Genomic DNA, 8648 nt, shown 5'->3' on the forward strand with positions numbered 1-8648 from the left:
CATCACTCCACATAACGCTTTTCCATTGCTCTACTGTCCACTGGCGACGTGCTCTGCAACACTGAAATCGGTGGCGGGCGTTTGATGGAGAGATGTTTGGCTTATGTGCTGCTGCTCGTCCATGGAATCCTTGTGCAATCAGCTCCCGACGAATGGTACGTGTACTGGCAACACTGCCAGATGCAGCCCGGATGCTGGTAGCGACAGTGTCCAACGACATTTGTCGGTTTGCCTTCACTACACGTCGAAGAGATTGTCGATCCCTGTCGGACATTATTTTGGGCTTGCCGGGTCGGGACTGCGGTTTTATCACTCCCTCTCGTTCCCATTTCAACACGACGTTGACCGATGGCACGTATTGTTGACCCAACTGTTGACCGATGTATCTGAAACTTGTCGGAGATGGCACGTATGGAATGACCAAATCGGTGGGAGCTTATGATCATGCTCTTTTCCGCCTCATTCAGCTCTCGCCGTCCATTCATTTTCACTGTTAACGCTCGTATGGCCGTCGCCTGCTTGCGAATGGTCTTTCCCCCACCACAGGTTGCGTATTTATTTCGCCAGGACGTGTCCACCTGCCCTTCAAGGGGTGTCCGGTCATTAATGGCTAGATAGTGTAGTTCTTTTTCTAATCATTTTATTTATCTTAATCGAAGATTTTTAATTGTTAAGTACGAAAGAGTATGATAATATTTTTCCTCTGAAATATTAAAATTTTAGAGAAAAAATTTTGAAGACATCAATTAAATTATTCTTTCCGACAAAATTTAAGATCGATTCATTTTTTTAGTCTACTGTAAAGCGCAAACAGATTCCTTCTTATCATCGAGAAAAGAATAGTTATTTTTAGCGATAATGTAAATGCATCGAGGCAATCTTCACGTTACCTTGAAAATACTTTTAACCATTAACATAAAGATAAAAATTTTAAATTTTGTTGTTTCTATATAATTAATTCAAAAATTAGTGGCTTGTTATAATTTAGGGCATTTCAATATGAATGTTCTTATTTCTCTTTAACTATAGTGAACCTTTTATAACGATTTGTTTAGAATTTCAGATTTATCATAACTTAATGTGTACTTATTAATAATAATTTCTTTTTGAAAAGATTTTTATGAAATGAATATGTACCACTTTGCTGGTGGAAGAAGTAATTTTTAGCAGTAATGCGGAAAAATTGTCGTCTACCATAGCTGAGAAGTATGAAAAGTCTAGTAACTCTAAATTGATTTTTCCACCTTCTTCAATGGGTCAAAACTTGGGAAAATTTAACAAAAAATTCAACGTCAAAGCATTATAAAAAAATTTGATTTGTTTCTCAACGAGACTCTCAGCAAAAAATGCTTCTATTGCAACCTAATAACTTCTGCTCCATCGGCTGTACTTAAATTTTGATTAGTCTGTTTAATCGATGGAAGATATGAATACGGAAAGTTTGATTCATTCGCTTGTAAAAGACCAATTCAAATTTTGGTATCGTTGAGTCATTAGAATTATTAATCTCGAAGGCACGAGGAGTGATGCTTCAGGGATAGAGCTTTCTTTTTCCGATGAGGTCAACCAAGTTCGAATCCTAGCCATGGCTGGTAGATACGAATTCCGCATCCGGCTTGCACCGACCGCAGTGCTGATGTAAAATGTCCTCAGTGATAGACGGATCATGGGTTAGAGTCCCCTTGCCGTCAGGCTACCGGTAGGAGGTTTTCGTGTTTCCTCTCCATGAAATGCGAATGAGGGTTTGTCCCATCAAAAAGTCCTTCACTAAGGCAAACTTCTCTGAATACTTGACCCAGAAGTTCCCTTGTCTTCTGAATTGGGTTCAAAATGACAATGCTACGGGATTGAACATTAGTAATAGTAAACACTCACATCAGGATAAATTCTTCTAGTACATGTTATAATTCATTTGATATCACCTTTATATTTTCTGAAGTAAAATATGGAAAATTACGTTTTCTCATTTTGTGTTTTATAATAATTCTCGCCGGTCGTTATCGCGCAAATTGATATTTACTGTGAAATTTTTCCAATCAGATGAGAAGAAAATCCCCTCAATAAAAAATAAGAAAATATGGAAAACAATGAATATATTTAAATAAGATTTTTTAAAAAATGTTAGTTACAACATGCGAGACAATTAATTTTTAAAGCGAGAAGTTGATGCTGCGTGACGTCACTGATTCAAATCAAAAACTCGGAGCGGCAAGAGTTTCTTCAAAGTAGTGACTTAGCCTTTCTTATTCACTCTTTAGCCCTGGATATTAACAGTATAAAACAATAGTTATGCTACCTGATTATTTAATACTTTATGAAAAATTTATCTATTCACTGTGAAAAGTTTTAGAGAACAAAACACCAAAAATGGTGGAAACTGCTTTACACAGTGGTGTTTCATCAGGTATTCTACAAAACCAAGACAAAGATAATTTCCAGTGTAGAGAAACACTTAGATAAATTGTTGTAAAGTAGCCGCCACCTGTTTGTTATTCAGTTACACTAAAATTGATAGATTACATAGAATTTATAGAATTCAGTGTTTAGTTTTTAGTGTTATTTAAAATCATCAGTAAGACATGATACACTCGAATCAGTAAAGTTACATTTACGATACAAAGTAAGAATCATAAATTTAAGATGCAATATTTAAATTAAGATTCGTAAAATAAGATTAATTTTTAAAAAAAGTTAGTTTGCTAATCAAAAATACACGCGGCACAGAAGTAATATTTATATTAAATCGAACAACATCAAAGTGAATCGAGGTTAAATATTATAAAATTACTTTACGCAAATGAGAGATTTATGTAAATCTTATGAGAACATATATACTTATATTATATAACTAAAAATATGCATGCCTTTTACAAATGTTTACATGAGTAATTTGTATAATCAATGCGACAAGAAGATAGAAATTACTTCGCAAATATTTTGCTTCAACCAATATTCTTCATGAGTGAGTAAAGAGGATTGAAACTTACTTTGCATCAGTTTGTTAATTGAATCCGACAAGAACTCACACTTCCACTGTACTCAGCATGTTAGCAAACTGAAATCTTGACCACCATATTGTCACTATTTTGAAATTAAATTATTCGCCTTTGCATTTCAAATATTGGTCCAAAAGCGTATGCTATACTTTCACACAAAAATTTAGTTAAATAGTTTAAAAATACAATAATTATTCTCCAAATTTACGGAGCTCCGAAAAACATAACCAAACCTTCTTAGCCAACGAGCTGCATATCAGTAAGCAAGCTTTATCAATTATTGGTGTTAAGAATTAACTACATCCTTTAAAGTGTGTGAGATTGGAATTGATTCGGAATTTACTTAAGATAAAGTAAACATTCATACAATCAGCACCAAAATTAAATAAGTTCACACAATTCGTACAGTGAAAAAAACGTAAGAGAAGAAGGTATTCATTTTCTATTTGTTGTGTACAATCATATATAAAACAAAAACAGAAAATGAAATTTCGTTCCTAAAATAAAAAAATAGGTAACATAATAACTTTTGATCCAATGCTTGGATTTCTATGTACTAAGAGAGCAGACAGTGTACAAAAAGTTCTACCCTTTAATATTATCATTACCTTTTTCAAAATTTAGCAAATCTCATGTAAGACTGAATTAGGATCATATAAGAAATGAAAAAACAATTTGCACAATAAAATAATCTTTTAGCCATAAATAATTTGCGGAAAACAACTCCAAAAGTTTCTGAATGATAAAAAGTCAGAATTAATAATTTCTAAGTTAATATACCGAAGAAAGTAGTAAAACGAATAATGACGAATACAGTAAAAAGGAATCTTTCAGTAAACACAGAAGCAATTTAAGTTTTATTCTTCGTTCTTACATGTATTTAACATGCGAACCATTGGTCACAATAGATCAATGCGATTGGAACAATCCAGAAACCTTTGATTCACAAACATAACATTCTATATATTAACATTTTAAATATCGCAGTTCCTTATGACTTTATTCCCTTAATAAAATATTTTGTATGGAATTGATACTAGGCATGCATTATTCATTTCTGACGTAGAGAGAAAATTTCTCGAATTCCATGGTTTATTTTCAACATCTCAGCCTATCTGGATTGTCCTGCTTAATCAGATCTGATGCCTTTTCCCCGATCATTATGATGGGAGCATTTGTGTTGCCACTAACTATTAGTGGCATAATTGATCCATCAGCAACTCGAAGATTTTTTATTCCTTTCACCCTGCGAAAATTATAGCACTTTGAATATATATATATAAAGAAAGTTCGAAATGTAGAGAAAACATGAAAAAAAAATTACAGAACAATGAGAAAAAAGAAAAAAAATAATAATAAAAATAATAAAAAATAATAAATATGCTTTCTAGATTTCGTTTTATGTTTTATTCTGTTTTTTTTCTGTACATTTTATTTTCTGTTCTCACGTGATATTTTTATTTAATGTGTTCTATTTTCCTTGTTGTAAATTTTATAAAATATTTATTGAGTACTCCTCACACAATTGTATTGATATATTTTGCTTTGGCTATATTGATGCAATATTAGAAAGCACTCCCTTTTGCGGATATAATGGTGTGAGCTGATGAAGATTATATATTTTATTTTCCGGATTTTTATTAATTCCCCCCTCCCTTTTTTTCTTCGCATATTTTTTTCTTTAGTTTCTTATTATTATTTAATATTTTTTATTATTTTTGTTATTTTTTATTATTTTTGTTATTTTTTATTATTTTTGTTATTTTTTATTATTTTTATTGTTAATATTTTTATTTTTCTCTTCTTTCTTTGTTTTGTAATTTTTTTCCATGTTTTCTCTACATTTTGAACTTATTTTATGAATTCCACTTACTTGCAGCTTATGCGCAGTAAATAGAACTTGTTAAATTTCTTACTTTTCTACGTTTTTGNCATGAAGAATTAAATTTAGCAAGTTAATTCTTTTAATTAAGAAAATTAATTAAATTATTCAATTAGAACATTATCAGATAATATTTATAAATTCGGATTTATTTGGATTACATATGTTAGTATTCTGAGAAAAAAAGTTTGGTTAAAACCGCCAGAATATTTTAAAATGTACAGTTTTACTGGCTCTATGAGAGCACCAATAAGCTCGGTAATTTATACCGGAATGTTTCGGCAATAATTCTGGTTAAATTAACAGTAAATATAGCTTATAAAATGTGATAAAATTCGGTAATTTTAACCTGATATTTTAGAGCAAGGCATAAAAACCATATATTCGATGAAATTTACTTTTCAGTTTTTTATTTTTTACTAAATGCATAGTAATAAAAACTATAATTTTAAAAACCAGAATTTTCAGTAAACCGTTACCATATGAATGGAAAAATTACCAAATAAATTATTTAAATACCTCATGTTTTAGTTATATTAAAAAGATTTTTTTTTTCAGAAATGTCATTAACGAATAGTACTGTAATTTTAATGGAATTTTCCCCCGTTTTATCACTTTTTTCGAGTCATTGATTCAAAGATATAAATTTTAAATTCCTAACACTTTAATAATAAAATGTGAAGTAAGTATTGAACCTTAAAAGCACGTAGAAAGCTAAGACATTCGGCTTGATGTGTAGAAAACCGAAAAGATAATATCACTAAGCCAAAAGATACAGATGGGTATTTACTACTGATTTACAAATGAGTGCATCTTTTTTATAATTGAGGAAAGACGTCTTCATTTGTGACTCTCCGCTGAAACTCTTCATTTAAAATAGTTTCAACATAGGGCGGGGCAATAGCCGTTGGCCATGGGTTGGAACTGGGTAAGTTTCGTCCCTACCATTAGCTTGCCAAAAACACCAGTAAAACCATCCACACTTGATAGAAGTAAGTGAGCAAGAAACATGTCAACTTTTTCCTCTTTGATTTGTGATAGTAATTAAGTTTTTTTCCATTCACCACTTATTTTAAATTGAACTATAAACAACTATATTTTTCTTTCCTGAATGTCTTAAGTTATTTCTCTAAAAACTTTAACTATTCATTTCTTTGATAAGTAATTGGGGTTTTCGAAATTTTCCCTAGTGCCTTAAGCCACTAATGACTGAATTTTTATTGAAAGCAAAACATAATAAAACTAAGTGTGAGAAATTACATAATATTATCATACCTAAAATGAAGTAAGCGTTACTTGTCAATTTTATTTTAAAAATGTAGGTATGCCAGTTCTTGTCTTGATTTTTTACTCAGAAAAAAAGGAACACCTTGAATACCTTCGGATCTAATGATCTTATCTTCACGTAATAGCACACAATCATAATTGTTTAAAGGGGTGACTTACAATATGCTAATTATTTGATGCTTACGATATTTTAAGTCACGAAATATGACACAAAAACGTATTTTTTCTGAATAAACATACTTCGTTTTCGACGGATTTGAATTTGTTTTTCCAAGGATAATTCCACGTAAGAAAATAATTTTTAAAAATTATTTATTATTTTTAATATTTTGTTTAATATAATCCAATATTTATACAATAATTACAATATACAATCAATATACAATAATTAATATTTCATTTAATATAGTCCAAATTTACGAGCACTCTCTTGACCAAACAGTTGGGAACATATTTCCCAGATTGAAGCAACCCTACCTCTCGCATCTTGAGGATCAGGAATCCAAATCCGTTGAAAAAAGATGTTTATTCAGAGAAAGTACGTTTTTTGCCTAATTTTTAGCTTAAGACATTATCTGCACTAACTAAATAGCACATTTGTGGTCACTCTTTTAAACCATTAATATTGAGTCCTAGTATGTGAAAATTCGATCATTAGATCAAAAGTTATTCAAGGTATTCGTTTTTTGTGCACTGTTCATTAATCTGTCTAGATGAAGAACATATTTTTGATGTTTGTTTGTAGTAATAAATAAAATCCGAGAAATAAACATAAAATTACTTTAACTGTGGATCCACAACCGTCGTTATGTCTGTTGGATTACCCATTTTGCACGTACCCACTGGATGGTCATACGCAAAAGTGTAGTGTAACGCTAAACATCTTAAGTAATCTGTTGAATAGTATGTACTGTTTGCTTCGTACTGTTCACATCCTGGAAATTTGATTTCGAACATTTTGGCACCAATTCTCCTAAAAGTATCCGTTTTAGTAACGATATTCACTGCTTCTTGCATAGCTGAAAAAAATAGGCATGTAAACATACATGAAAATTTATAGATAAATGGTATTTTACAGAAAATTGTACGAAATACTGCCGTCATAGTTTGATCAAAGGGATTATGGATCGCACAAATGTGCTATTTTTTGCTGTGCACATATACCCTTTACTTTTCATTTCTCAAATAAATAAGAAACAAAAAAAAGACCATCAATAATTTATCTTAATTCTTTCGTAAAATGGTATGTTTAGTAAATAGTCAGCTACTTTATATCGAATAATTTTGATCAGCTGAATATTTTTTCAATTTCTTAACAAATTTAATTCTCAGTTAGCTGGAAATAATTTCTTATAATGAAAACTTCGCAATAATTTAAAAAGGTATTTTAACTTGAAGGAAAACCCAAATTAAAGTAATAAAACAATTGATTAGCATATTTTTGAAAAATATAACATTAGTGGTAGAGTGAAGAGTAAGTTATTGAGAAATGTTAAAATTTAATTAAGAAGTTAGTAAAATAATTCTGCGAAGCAAGCTCAGACAGGTAATTAGGAAATTTATTTTAAGATTAAGGGAATATATAAAAGGTTGAGAAATTTTAAGATGCTTAAAAATGTTGTATAGTTATAATTATAAGACTTCACATAATTATAATAATAATATCAATATAATTGTAAAATATATATTGAAGAAAATCATAATTATATTATTTCAAATCTGCGGTTGTATATTTTTTACTACATATTCATACGTTTTCATATTATTGAAATCCTATCAATTATTAAAAGAAAAAACTAAAAAATAAAATTAAAAATAAGCTGATGTGTAATCATATTCTGTCGGAAACATGCTTTTATAAAACTCGACATTCATTGAATAAAATGTTTTTTATTCAATGAAATATATTATTCAAATCTCTTTATAAAATTACTAAGAAATTTTTAGACAACCGAAAAAGACGCATCCTTTTTTATAGTTTTAAAAAAATTATTAACAATCGGTTATTAGCGAAAAATTTATGAATTAAATTTTGCGCTACGTGAGCCTAAGTAAAGTCTCTCGTGAGTTATCTACATTAAAACATTAATCGCCCCATTTGAATATTTTTTCATTGCCGCCAAATTAATTTTTTTAAAAATAGTTTATTTTAATTTTTCTCGGCTTCTACTAAATAAAAACTGCTGAAACTTTGATTTTGCTATAGAAAAATACGTAGATTAATATGAAAGAAAAAAATTTATAACCTATAAATCAAAATTTTTTCCTACACAATTAAATCAAAGAATAAAAACTGATAAATAATGATTAAAAATTATTTTTTGCATGAAATTATCTTTGGTAAACGGATTTTAAGAGTGGGGGCATTTTTTTTCTTCGAATTACTTAATTAGTTTCAAAAGTATGACTCCGAACTTTGGATCGCTCTCCTGTTCAAACTATGGGGAGCATATTTCCTAGATTGCGGTTGTTGATATATATAT

The 8648-nt window shown here is 29.9% G+C and overlaps 1 long non-coding RNA gene across 1 annotated transcript; it reads right to left on the reverse strand.

Annotated features, from left to right (window-relative positions):
- Window positions 1-3830: 3830 nt before the first annotated feature.
- On the reverse strand, window positions 3831-8573 carry LOC107441263 (uncharacterized). The gene is made up of 2 exons (XR_011636702.1): window positions 6947-8573; window positions 3831-4242 (listed from the first exon to the last, which is right to left on the reverse strand). It is a non-coding gene; the product is annotated as an uncharacterized lncRNA (long non-coding RNA).
- Between the last annotated feature and the right edge of the window lie 75 nt (window positions 8574-8648).

The sequence above is a fragment of the Parasteatoda tepidariorum genome, chromosome 4 (assembly GCF_043381705.1).
Source record: "Parasteatoda tepidariorum isolate YZ-2023 chromosome 4, CAS_Ptep_4.0, whole genome shotgun sequence".
Classification (NCBI taxonomy): Eukaryota; Metazoa; Arthropoda; class Arachnida; order Araneae; family Theridiidae; genus Parasteatoda; species Parasteatoda tepidariorum.